The sequence below is a fragment of the Oryzias latipes genome, chromosome 22 (genome assembly GCF_053564925.1).
Source record: "Oryzias latipes strain Hd-rR chromosome 22, Olatipes_Hd-rR_3.1".
Lineage (NCBI taxonomy): Eukaryota > Metazoa > Chordata > Actinopteri > Beloniformes > Adrianichthyidae > Oryzias > Oryzias latipes.
The window spans coordinates 2,747,377-2,761,307 of record NC_136258.1 but is presented as its reverse complement, the minus strand read 5'-3'; the positions used below and the strand labels follow the sequence as shown (position 1 = coordinate 2,761,307).

The following is a 13,931-nucleotide window of genomic DNA, read 5'->3' as shown; positions in this document are numbered from 1 at the left end:
AAATTAGTGAAAAAAAGTTTTCGCAAACATTTTTTGTTTTCAATATTTTCAACTACAATTTTGCCTTTTTTGGCCTCTTTACAGGCACTCTGACCCCTGAATCTTTAGTTCCCCCTAAACAAGCTAACGATGAACAACCGGATACCTCATTTATTTCTCCTCATTAATTAAATTGTAAATTTGTGAAAAGAATCACAATGACCTCATTTCAGGTTTCCTAAAACTGCGGATTTCCAATTTCATAAGTGAGAAAAAAATAACAACTCAATTCTAATCTATACATTCCCCATCTCACTCCGAATTCATTCTCCGATAGCCAACCAACATTTGCTAACCTTATTTTAAAAGTGTTACCATTTTGTCTTTTTCAGAGTCTGCACAGATAGACATCTATGATACAAATGATTTTTCCTTCCAAGATGCCACTTGGGCCCAGATTGCTTTCAGTAGATTCAAGGCTAAGGCGTGACCATGGCTCAGGCGGAGTCTGAGGTTAGGTGAACAAGTGCTGGTGATGATCAGCTAAACACCCTCTGCATGAAGCCATCTAGCTTACTCCAATCACTGGGCTTTTTATGTTCAAGGAGCAGAAGATTGTCTACTAGATCAGCACTCTCAGCTCAACTTTTGAGGGAAAAAAGCGCGCACGTACTTTGAGGGTGTTGCAGAAAAGTGTCTGCTCAGTGCTCCTCTTAGAGAAGAAGTGATGCCAGATCAGAGCACCAGGGTGCTGCGCTGGTTTCCAGTTGGGAACATTTACTTCGTGGGACTTGCTGTTGAACTGGTATGCAGGTGATTCATAAGAATGTTATTTTTTACATAGAAAAGATTTGACAGATGTGTGTAAAAGGGTGGTGCAGAGAAGAAAACATAGATCAATCACTCCTCAGCAGGTGTAGTCAGACAGCAATGGGGAGCTTCAAGAGTCTGTGACGAAAAATCAAAGAATACTGGGAACTGCTGAAAGCCTGTCAGTCATTGATCCGAGCTGGGCAGACACTTCTACTGTATAAGTGTACATACTATGTAGGGGGAAGTTACAAAACTGTTATTTCCGAAAATCTTTAAGCTGATGTGCACTTAAACATTCAACAAATGTTCTTGATTACTATAAACAGGAGCTGCACACTTTTTGGAGGAAAGTTGTTGTTTTTTGTTTGTTGTTTTTTTGAAAGAATCATCACTGACCTGCAGTCTGCAAGCAAATACACAGTAGAATGTTTTATAGACTAATGCAATTTTTTAGGACTGAAACATGAAAAACAACGCAATTGTTTAATAGTCTTAATCAATTCAGTCAACAATTATTTAGTGCTAATGATGGTACTGTATTGGAGTCTAAGTTGTGTTTATACTCAACAGTGACTTATATTGTGATTTTTAAAGAATAAATATTGGCTCTTTTATTCATCATTTTCCCACTAAGAACCAGTTCCCCTTTAGCAGTTGTTTCCCCAATAATAACCACTAGAGGGCACTGTAGGTGTGTGTATCAGTATTTGCTACTGGCAGCAATGTACAAGAAGAGCTGTCCAAAACAAACAAAACAATTAACATATTTTTCTTACTTGAATCGAGACATATTTATTCTTGTTTTGTATTTTTCCCTTCTCAGATTAATGCGGGACAGCAAGTCAACCAACTGGGTCACAGAGAGACGGAAGCGCCATCATTCAGACGCAGCTCCTGCAGCATCAGTGTCTTCAATGAGGTCATATAATGCCATAATCTCCCTTACTTGCAGTTAAGGTGTACCAATGAAAGACTGTTTATCTATGTGCTAACATGCTACTGTTTTTCTGTCACTTAAGCAATAGACGCTCTTCTTGATGTGTCAGGAACAGAAAGAGAGTAAAGGAGTAAAAACACCCACTACAGCCTTTTTTTCTGTTTAATCATTTTGTTAGAACATTAGTTTATTCTAAATAAGTCATGTCAAATGTAGGTAATGTCTCCCATTGTGAGATTGGTGCTTTTTTCTGTTTTGTTTTCCTTTGTCGTCATCTCATCTGACCCACATGACTGCAATTTTTGAAAACAACTGCAATTTTCTACCAATGGGAGCTCGGAGCTGCTCTGAAAATGACATCCAATGTGTGATGTGTGTCTGAAACTGTTAATGAACATCAGGAGCCATTACTTTGTATGCTGCTGCTTCTACGCAGGTGCAACAGCATGGAAAGTCAATACAGGTGTTTCTATGCATGTAGGTGAACCTCACCCATCAGCACGTAATCCTAACTTAAGCAAAATGTCTAATTTCACTTAATTCTCACCATTTAACTTAGAAAAACTTGCTGCACCTGTCTGTTTTTAGCTTTAAAAGGAATTGGTTGATACAAACTTATATCGAGCAACTCCACACTGTTCTCCAATAATCTTACCCTTTAACACTGAAGATGTTGCAAAAGATGCCTAAATAATACAAGGTCTTCGACATACCGGAACTCCTCGACCGTTCGCGTGATCTGATTCTGATGAGGAGAAAAGCAGCTTTTCATATCAGGATCAGCTGATGTACGCTGATTTTTGGAAGCAGTTCACTAGTAAGCTTTGCAAATGACTGTTTTTCTCCATTTTATAATCTGCTGAATGCATTAATTGCATCAACAGTTAAGGAGTTGCGGTTGTCGAAAGAATGTTTTTAACTTTGGTGTTAAAGATTTAAAACTTTTATTGACTTCCAACCAAATCATGAGCCAGAGACAAAGCATTCAAACATAGCGTTTTAACTAAAAAAATATATAAATCCTGTCTATCAAAATTTAAATAATGTAGCAGGCTACAAATGTTTTTGAAAAAGAAAATAACTTGTATCTATAATCATTATCCTGGAGTTTCTTTTAAAAACAAAAGAACAAATTGAAACCAAAGAGAAATCTTTTACACAAGGTGACCTGTTTATGAGTTTTGAAAATGTTTCAATATTTCAGAGACATTGCATTTTATTACTATAAAAGTACTAACAAAATTGATTAGACAATGAAGAAATTGAAATGTCACATGTAAAGTTCATGAATTACAATTTTACCTTATAAAAGATCAAAAGTTTAACGCCCCAGGTTAGCTGTAGGCTAACACAAAAAAAGCCATAGTTGGCTCGCAAGCTATATAGTTCCTGATCCCTGCACCAAATCATTTTCTAAACTTCTCATAGAACTATTAAGCAAAAATGTTTTTATGAACATGGCTTTTACTTTTTTGCAATTGGTGAACAGTAAAATATTGTACAATAATTTTCCTCCATTAATTTGCAAAAGTGACATAGGTGGTAGCCAAGGTGCAGCACCCCAACCATGTCTTTAACCATTGTGCTATCCTATGACCCCACCCTTACATTGACGTGTTCTCCCTACCATGACAAAGGTGGATAAAGGTGGAAAGATTTCATGTAATCCATGGACACCAGTGAAGATCACAAATCATTGAAGAAAAAAGGTTCAGAGCACTGTCTAGTGGGTCTAGATGACCCAACTCCCAATGTCAAAGTGCCTAGGATAGCACAAGGGTTAAAATGGCTCCAACACTCCCACAGAGCATCCTTAACATGTCTCAAAATCAAAACTCAAACTGTATTTATTTGTATAGCCCCTTTTATTTCGACCGAAAAAACAAAGCGCTTTACATAAAAGCCAATAAATTAGCCATAAAATATAGATATTGGTTAAAACAGAAAACGCAGGACAATCATAGAAAATTGGCAACCCTCCCTCACCAGATCCCCATCTTCACCCACCCAGTTCCCCCAGTAGAACCCTGAACAAAAACAAAGAACTGCAGCTTAAAGAAAAAGTCTGGCTTGGTTCTGCTGTGAGGAAACTGTATAATGGGGGATCCATTAATTCCAAGGCCCAGTCCGACCACGAGGGGTCATTGCCAGAGCGCCTGCCCAACACATCAGCTCAGGGCCCACTCTATGGCTATTAGACCACAGAGCGGGACCCCAACCGGCCTAATGAGAACGAGCACCGCAGCAACAGCACCCCCTACAGGCGGAGCTGGTAGTGCCCCAGATCCCCAAGAGGAAACAGTGGGGGAATGAGGAATGAGACCTCTGTCAATGGTTGAAGAGGATGGATGTAACCCTTGTTCTATCCTAGGCACTTTAACATTGGGAGTTGGGTCATCTAGACCCACTAGACAGTGCTCTGAACCTTTTTTCTTCAATGATTTGTGATCTTCACTGGTGTCCATGGATTACATGAAATCTTTCCACCTTTATCCACCTTTGTCATGGTAGGGAGAACACATCAGTGGAAGGGGGGGGGTCATCTAAGACAGAACAAGGGTTAAGTTTGACTTGGCTCCTCCCAGTCTACAGTCAATGGCGCAGACCAGAAGGCTTCCGTGTCTGGAACGTCCATCACGCGTCACTAGGTACGTTTTTCAAGTCCGGTGGCGAGCTCTACATACAAATCTGCAGTTCATCGATTGCAGGCTGACAGTTCAAGCGGTTGAACATTTTCACGCTGAATCGCAGCAACGCAGCACTGTGACCAATCGGGGGCTCGGATTTAGTAGTGACGTGTGGGTTGAATAGATGCTGTTTGAGTCTGGTTGGTTTTATAGGATTCCAACACAGACATTTATAGTAACAGAGCTGTGCAGAATTTGCACTCTTCCTATTGAAGATGGTGGACAAGCGCTAATAAACAGTAAATACACAAATGAAGAAGAATCTTTTCTTGTTGCTGCCTGCATTTGTAGCACTGATCCGGTGTGTCCAACACCGGCTGGATGCGGGTTCATAAAACCACACCGACCGGTGTGAATGCAGCATGAAATGTCAATTTGTACCCGTTTTCTTCCGTCTATGGTTGAGGAAGGGCTATACTGCCACATTATAAGAAAACCAAAACTTAGTAAGTGTAAAAAATAAAATAAAAATGTGTTACGTTTTTAACACAAAAGTACGTTTTTGGTTTAGTTTTGACAAGAGGGAGAGAAGGAATACTGTGAATGACCTGAGGAACACAAAGGGCACTTTGACAAAAGACGATTTGAGAGAAAACAAAGTACCTAATCTCCCCCCCAACCCAAAAGCCAAAATACAGTCCTGAGCGTTTGTATGGATAAAAAAACAATAATAATAACCTCAGCTTCTAGTATTGAAAAAAATGTAAAAATATGAAGAACCCCAAAGCATTTCACCATAGTTGTGTTATCAGAGGTCCCACCTTGTGTAATGTATGTGTGTGTGTGCGTGTACGTATGTGTGTGTGTGTTGGAGTGTATATTTTTGAGGGGTAAAGGGTGTGTGTACTAAAGGGTGCAGTTAAAATTGGCAGTAGGGCACTGAGAGGACATCTCCTGATTACTCACAGTGATGTTCAACCTCCTCCCCACTGACCTGTTGAATTCTCTGACACAACCTCTGAACTTTGTTTGAGACAACGTTTGAATCTCTTGGTTAATATTTGGATAAAAAGGATTCTACAATGTGATGTTCCTGGTTTGAAACCCAGCTGGGTCTTTTCTGTTTGGAGTTTGCATGTCCTCCTCATGGATTTGTGTTTTTTTTCCTGCACACTTAGTTTCATCCCGCAGTTCAAAAACATGCTTGGTTAATTGACTACTTTAAAAGTGTCCCTAGGTGTGCATGTGAGTGTTGTCCTGTGACAACTGGCAACCAGTCTAGGGTGTTCCCTGCCTTTATCCAACAGTAGCTGTGATAGGCTCCAGCAACCCAGATAACCCAAAAGGGATTAAGGGCTTTGGAGGATGGATGGATTGTCGTAGTTGAAAACACAATACTTGCTTTGTGCAAATGTAATGAAGTGAGATCTGTTTCTGAGTTTAAATTACTCAAAATGTTGTTTGTCCCCAAGTTTCTTTCCCCTCTACTGTGAGGGGCTTGAAGCCTCTCTTTAAATACATTTTCTAGGAATGTTTCCCCTTTTTGTGTTAAGCGCCCACATTGCCTCTCTTCTTTTTCCATTGTCTGGTGGGAGAAGTGGGTGTTTCACAGTATAAACTGCAGGAATAGTTTTTTGGTTTTGTTTGAATGTTGTGTTCCTTTTTGAGTTCTCATATGGAAAAGAAACTACATCCACATACTGGCACTTTTTTTTGTTACAAACTTTATTGAATGTAACAATTCAATACACAACAATTCACATACTGGCACTTACAAAGAAAAGAAGTGAAGATGTTTTATCTGAATGTAAAGCTTAGCTAACCTCTGTCTCCCCCTGTTGTCATCATACGGAACTAAAACAGGCAGGTAATCTAAAAAAACTGCGTACTGTAAGTTAACTGGCTGAACAAACATTTTTTGCAGATAAAGTACATTTATGTGTTGTTTTTAATTATTGATGTTAGAATAAAAATACATTTAATACAAACATTTTAAAAAGAAAAAAAGGCCAGCTTTATTCATGTTGAGTTGCACACTGGTGACTTTGTCCATTACCTCATAGATCACACACCATTTGCATCTCCTGCTGTTTTTTTCTGTAGTGCAGGCCAATACTATTTCTGCTGCCAAATCAACACAAACATCGACACTGACATCAGAACAGCTCAAACAAGAGTGATAAGTTCAACTCACACAGCAAAGTGTGACAAAAATATGGAAACCCGTTTAACATCAGGCGCGATTAGAATATGATTAAAGAAGAATTTCTATGAAGTCAAATCAGTACATTTATGTCATCCTCCTGCTTATCTGAGCCTCTGTGGGTAATGGAGCTTGCTCACCTCGTGGCCTGCACTGACTCGGCAGCTTAACTGATGATTTGGACATCAACAGTTATTTATTGTCTGTCCAGCCTCCTCTTTCCACTCGCCAGCCCCCTGCAGCTGTACACATGCAGCACTTTTGCCTGTAACCATTTTCAGGGATTTGTCAGCCATGTGCAACCAAGTGAGGTCTAATCTGCCGTATCTGACAGCTGACAACACTGACTAAGAGCCCAAATGCTCAGTATTGACCGTTTCCCCAGGGCAGCCGCCACCGATGAACTGGAAAAGGTAACAATGCTGTCCACGGCAGTAGCATCGGGCCGCCCGCCACCGGACTTTGGTCACGCGGTATTGGATGGTGAATCACAGCCAGAGTTGTCATTCTGCCCGCTTGATTATTTTAGAACACAATTCACCAGACAAATGATACGTCTGGAGGGGGTTCGCAAATTGGGTTGTGCGAGTTTCTCACAGTTGCATCGACATGAGATGGTTTTTACATAACTGTAACTATTAAAACCTTTACAGAGCTGATACATACATGTGTGTGTCTGTATGTGTGTGTGTTTGGGCAGCCTTCCTTAACTCAAAGCTCTTCCAAACTAAATGGATCAAAGTTCAAATACGTCTCCTGGATTTTCTTAAAATATTGACATTTTGTCAACTAATTAAAAGAAAATTTTGAACACAGCAAAAGTGGATGGCAACTAGGGATGGGTACCGTGCCCCGGTATTGAAACAGCCCCGGGGCCGCATTCTTCAAGACCGCAGTATCGTTAAGATCTGACCTGAACGGTTCTGCTATCGGTACTGGAGAAGTTACTTTTTTTTTTTTTTTTTTTGTGTCCCACAAAATATGAGCGTTATCTGCCATATTTAACTCACCAAGACAGTCAATTTTCCGTTAATTAATGATTATATTAATTTCGGTATTCTCGTTAAAGCGGAGAGCTCTGTGTCTATTTGTGTGCAAGGGGGGCGGGGCTGTTGTTCAGACAGCACGCGCCGCGCGCGCACACACACAAGACAAGGCAGCGCACACACAGTCAGTGGCGATCTTGTAGGGGACACGTGAGCGCCCTAGACTAAGAACTAACGTTTCTGCGTAAAAATTATTAAGTTTGCCGACCATGCTGTCACCTTGCTACTACGATGACCGTATGTTGCGCTGTTTGTGCAGAACAGGCTGGGGCAGCGGGAGGGGTGGGGGTGGGGGGGCGTTGCACGCGGAGCATACAACAAACAGGTAGAGAGGCGGGGCTTAGACTCACAGCTTATGATTCCAGACCCGCGACAAACTATCAGCTGCTTCCTAATACTTAATAATAATTAATAACTAATGATAGTTGTCATCCGTAAAATTAACATCATTTATTGGGTTTACTGGATTTAAAGAAAAATAAATGGAGTTGGCAAAATAGAAAGGAGTCTGCATCAAAGTGAATTTGTTTCCATCATTTAACTTAACTTAACTCTGGGTGTTTTACAGACAGAAAAGTCTATTCAAGGTTGTGGAAAATGGACAAAAGATCAAATGAAACATCACACTCATAAATAATAAAAACAATTAGATTAAATAATTAAATGAATATCCTGTCTGAAACATTCTCATGTATAAAGTAAAATGTTTTGTTAAAAAAAACAATGTTGTTGCATAGTGAGGAAATAAAACACCTTATGTTCTTAATTTGTTATTTATTTATTATTTTTCGTCCTCAAAAAGTATCGATAAGAGTACCGATAAGAGTAGTAGTATCGTTAAAACCTTAACGATACCCATCCCTAATGGCAACTGGCTTCATATTTACGCTTGTAGTTCCATTTTCCAATTTTCCAATGCGGGGGGGGGGGGGGGGGGGTGGAAGAGAGTAAAAGGAGAAGAGGTGAAAAAGTGGGGGATACAAGTACTGATTTGAATAAGTTATTAATTTAAGCTGTATCAATTATACCAGATCTGCTGGAAAGACGAATGTTACATCAAAGGTGAAAATCTGACACGAAGATGAGCGGAAAATATCTGTCCATCAATACACTGTAGGTAAGGAGGAGGGATGAAGCAGACAGGGAGCAGTGTGGCAGTGTGCACGTGCACGTGGGGGTGGAGATACATGCATGCTGCCGACGTGAACCGTGTGTTCATAAGGGGAACCAGATCCTACCCAGCCAGACCAGCCAGACCAGGAGAGGGGAGGAGAGCCCCCCAGGCCAGGAACCCCCCCAGAACCGGTCCCAGGCAGCCCGGGAGGGGGGGAGGAGGGGATCGCCCACCCACCCAGCCAGGTGCAGAGAATGACCCCCTGCAGGGGCCCCCCCAACGCCCAAAGGCATAAGCGAACCCGGCGTCCAGCCCCCAGGCCACAGGATAGGAGCGCTTGGCCGTACCAGGCGGCAGCCATGGGGGCCACCGGGCGCCGGACACCGAGACAAGGGCCAGGGACGACGCCAGGGCCCTGAGAACCCATGGGCCGCGGACCACCCAACCGGCGCCCCGCCCCCACGAGCCAGCCCCGGCACCCGGCCCGAGCATCCCAGAGATTGCCGCGCACCCACAGCCACCCCCCATAACCCTACCCTCTACAACCCTAAAATAGGAGGTCTCCAGTGTGGGGGGCCCCACCGCTGCCAAGCCACAGAGCCCCCCCCACTCCGGGGTCCCTCTGTGTGTGGTGGGTATTTGCTGTGTGTTTCCTGCTAACATGCAGTGTGTGTGTCTAAAGTGGTAGTAAAAATTGTGGGGGGGGACCAGTGAAAGATGAGCACGGATGTTTCACCCTGCCCCCCTCCACCAGACCCTCCCCACAAGGCCCTAGATGAATCAGGGTGTCTAATATGCAAGTAAAACCGGGATGGAGGACGGGCGCCGACGCGACCCCAGAGAGAAACACCCCAGTGAGCCCCGCCAGCATAACCCACCCATCCAGTTCCCGGAGCCCTATGTGACTGTTTGCAACATTTGTTTGGGTGAGACCAGGAAGGAGCAGGCGGATGGGCACAACCGGGGGAAGAAGGCTCCCCCGAGCGACCGGCCCCCCATCCGGCCGCGGTAGGCGCCCCCCCCTCCCAGGGCGGCCAGGCAGTCAGGAGGCGGCAAGCCAGCCGCAGATGGAGGCCCGCAGCGCCGAGAGACAGCCAGCAAAGAAGGGGCCCGGTGCCAAAACGGTGGGGCAGGAGGTCCAGCCCCACCGTTCATGCCCTGACCTCCCTAAGGATTAGCACACCGCCCCCCCAGGGCCCCCCACCCGATTAAAAAAAAAATAAATAAATAAAATAAATAAAGAATAAAAAAAAAAATAATAATGATATTAAAAAAAAAAATTTAAATAAAATAATAATAAAATAGTAGTTGCATTTTAATGATACTCTTCAAGTGCAAAATATTTTCACAGACTTACTATAAAAATTGTGTTTTTTTAACATGGTATTGTGGCATTCTTCTATAAAGGAGGACATACATAAAGAGAATTGATAAAAAACATGTTTCTGATTATTTCTTTGTTAAACATGTTGTTAAACAGGAGCAGGTGGAATAAAACGTCATTGGAAAAAACTCAGTTTGGGCAGATCACAGGCTATCAAAAATGAACAGTATAATAAAAATGTATTTAAAAAAATCTCTCACCTTCACCATGACATGGCACTTGACTGACATACAGAACGGCCAATCAAACATCCTCTGAGACAAACATCACTGGACATGCGTGATTATTTACACTGAGCACACATTGTTTTTGCCATCGGAACGACAGCTGCTGGACCAGTCCAGCCCGAAGAAACGTTTCTGGAGACCTGGGCCGGCTCGCTGGGAAACGAGACTGAGCGATTCATGCCTTAGGGATCTGAGCCCCCTCAGGCAGCGGTCCCCCAGGAGCAGGCGCTTCTCGAGCCCTGCCCACGGACCAGGGGCAGCCGTTCACTCAGCCGTGGTTAAGGCAGAAATACCACGCTCCTCCCCATTACACAGTTTACAGCAGAGCATGAAACACGATCGCCACAGCTTTCTGTTTTCTTAATAAAACGTCTTATCTATTCTAGTGATACAAAATAACTAAAAAAAAAATTTAATACACAAGACAAAGCTGTCTCCTCACAAAGATTTGTGTGCTCTGTGTAGGTTGTGAGTTATTAGCACGTAAACATTGTATTTTTGATTGAAGATACGGTGGGGCACCAACTCTGCAAGTTCTCCAGCTTAAACAGATGAGAAAGGCCTGTAATTTTCATCATAGGTTTACCTCAACTATGAGAGACTAAATAAGGACAAAATTCCAGAAAATCACATTGTCTGATTTTTAAAGAACTTATTCGTAAATGACTAAATACTCACTAAAAACACATGCAGAGAATTCAGCTATGTGCCATCTTTTCTTCTTCCGCACATAAGTTTATATGATGAGGTAGAGCAGGGCGCTTGTGCACTGCACATGCGCTCCTGTGCCGTAGTGACATAAGAAAAGCTCATTAATTCAAACCGAGAGTCCTTGCAACAGTTTGATTGACAGCAATCTAAAAAGAGAAATACTCAGAGGTGAAAAAATGAAATTATTTTTTATCAAATCTGCTCTCTTTCATAAGAAAAATGCCACGAAAAACATGAGAGGGGGACTTGCAGACAAATAGATCCATGCAAGTCTTTGTTTTCTGCATTTGAGCTGGAATCTGGCTCAAAACCAGTAATGATGCCAGTGCACCAGTAATGTTAGACGGGGGGGGGGCTGTAAGCTGGCAGGAAAGAGTGAGATAATGGGAAATAAAAAGAAGGCTCACTTCAATGAAATACTGCAGCTCTGCAGAAACTATATCCTAGTAAAATAACACAGGTTTCTTTCTATTTTTGCTTAAAAACATTATAATGGTGATTGAAAGACCACTGGGAATGATGATGATCGGAGCGGGACTTTAAGGATTTATTAGTTTATCCTAAAATATTCAGAAATGTGCAGAATATTGAAATGACGTGTTTGCATTCTCCCTCAAATGGAGACTCTATGTGAGTGTAAAGATGGCTTGATTTGATGGTGATGATTGCAGTGAAAATGAGAGCAAATTGATTTTCTTCACTTTTCACTGCACTGCATGCATTAGTTACAGTTCTAATGATGTGGAAATGTAAGTGGTTAGGGGGAGCTTAACCCTTCAAGTTTTGGCTTCAGTGTTGACATTCTTTCGACCGTCATAACTCCTGTTTACGCATTTAAGTAATTCCAGCAGATTGTCAAATGAAGAAGAGTAAAGGACCATAGTATTAGGACTTTTCTGTCTGCTACCCTTTGGCAGATGATACAGGAGTCTGCCTGCACACACAAACAGACTAAGAGACAGTTGTTATCCCCAAGCTGTCAGATAATTCAAATCTTGATAGAACCTTCATGAACATTTCCAATACCATGCCTCAACTCAATTTTTGTATTTAGTTCTTTCTGCACCTTGTACCTATCCCTTAAATTCTGTTATATTTCATTATTTTGACCTTTTGAATTTTTGCACGGTGCGTCTCTGCATACTGCGAGTACTTGACTATTTTTAGAGTCAAATGGTCTTTCTCATTCTAAGAATTTAATGGCATTGCTGACCTTGTGTCAATTCTGTCATTTTCAGATAGGCAGAGGTGATTCATTGAAGGAGAACTGCTGGGAATATGAGTTAAAAAGACAGGCAAGCAAATATGGGTTCAGTACCACTTGGGGTAAGCAGACAGACTGGCAGTGAAAAGCTGAAGGAAAGGGTCTTAAATGCTGTTGGGGTGATGAGTTGCAGGTGTGTCAGGACGCCCTGCCTTATTCTGGACACCTCTGGAGGAGAGATAGGGAGAGGGCGAGCAAAGAACCAAAATCAGAAAATACACCAAACAGGAACAGTAGAGGGCAGCGGAGGGACAGGAAGTGGCAAGGCCTGACAGAGCCTGCATGTGACAAATCAAGCTTCATTCATTCGTTTGCTTGTTCATTTGATCATTCAAAAAGCAGCTGATATGCAACGCTTTACAGTAGTAAAGTGCTGATGCAATCAACATAAATCAGCTCATTCTGTTACAGAGAAAAGCAACATTGCGCTGCTAAGCAACATATTAATACGCAAAGTGTTGTACGTGTTTCATAAAGACACAAAGCCAAAATGAAAAGCTGCTTTTCTTCACGTCAAAAATCAGCTGATTCACATAAGTAGAGCTACGGTATGTTTTTTGGGGGTAACTGACAAAATCCCCGGTGATAAAGGGTTAATGCTCTGAAGTGGTCAAGATTCAAATGTGCATTTTTATCCAAACTCAGATACTTCATGTTTAGACAATATTAGCACTATATGACTTTAAATAGAAATGTTCTTTTTCTGCTAGGGCAAAACAAACGAATGCTTTCTCAAGTTATTACACTGCTGTCACTGTTTTTATTTTGGCAAGTGGGTCAAATACCTAGAACCTCCTTTCTATATTTATATTCCTACATTGGCCTCCCGCCTTATTGATGCTGGCATTCGAGGTTAGTTATGGCAGTTTCCAGCCACTAACTTGTTTCTGTTGCATGCTGTAGTGTAGCCTGGGCAGGATTTGATCTCTGCGTGTGCTCATAAGTCAGGACGTTGGTGGCGTCATCTGTTATCACTTCATCCATCTCTTTGGCGGAGCAGAATGACTTGTAGATAAATCAGGTAAATAGTGGATGAGGGGAGTTTCATGCAACTCCAAGGACAGAATCTTTATATAGATTAGAGGTGTCAATCAATTACAGTGTTTTTACTGCAAATCTTCGCGTGATCTCAATAGTTTACACAAAATTAATTGCAAATTAATCACATATGTTTCACCACTTATGAATATATCGGTCAAAGCCTCAAAGGCTTCCTATTAACTATTTAATATTGTTCCAATTAGGTATTAGCATGCATGTGCTTACAGTAACATACAACGTAATTAGAAATGCTTGTGCATATTCCCACTCAGAAGTCTCAGGAACCTAAAGTGTCTAAATATGGCAGCAGGAAGCTGTGGACACCGAGGAGAGCTGCTAGCACACGTCCTACATGTAGATCGCTGCCAGCAGTTTCTGCTGGAGGCAAGTGCTGTTTGTTTACTCTGCAGCGCCATTGACGGGACAAAGAAGAACCCACGGGTCCAGGTCAAAAAGCTGTGAAATGACAGAACAACTGTTTTATCATGTTGTAATATTACATATTCATGAAAGAGTATTAATTTAATTTAAGATTATCTTCTTATTCAATTTAACATCCTCTTTTTTAATTAAGTCTGTGTATTT

The 13,931-nt window shown here is 41.8% G+C and overlaps 1 protein-coding gene across 2 annotated transcripts in view; it reads left to right on the top strand.

Annotated features, from left to right (window-relative positions):
• The window catches only part of LOC144988994 (uncharacterized), a 65,596-nt gene that overhangs the window by 8,507 nt on the left and 43,158 nt on the right, over nucleotides 1-13,931 (top strand). For both annotated transcript variants that reach the window (XR_013653112.1, XM_078940535.1), the window contains exon 2: nucleotides 1,616-1,711. The gene's annotated coding sequence lies outside the window, so the exon portion shown is untranslated. The remainder of the gene's footprint in view (nucleotides 1-1,615; nucleotides 1,712-13,931) is intronic.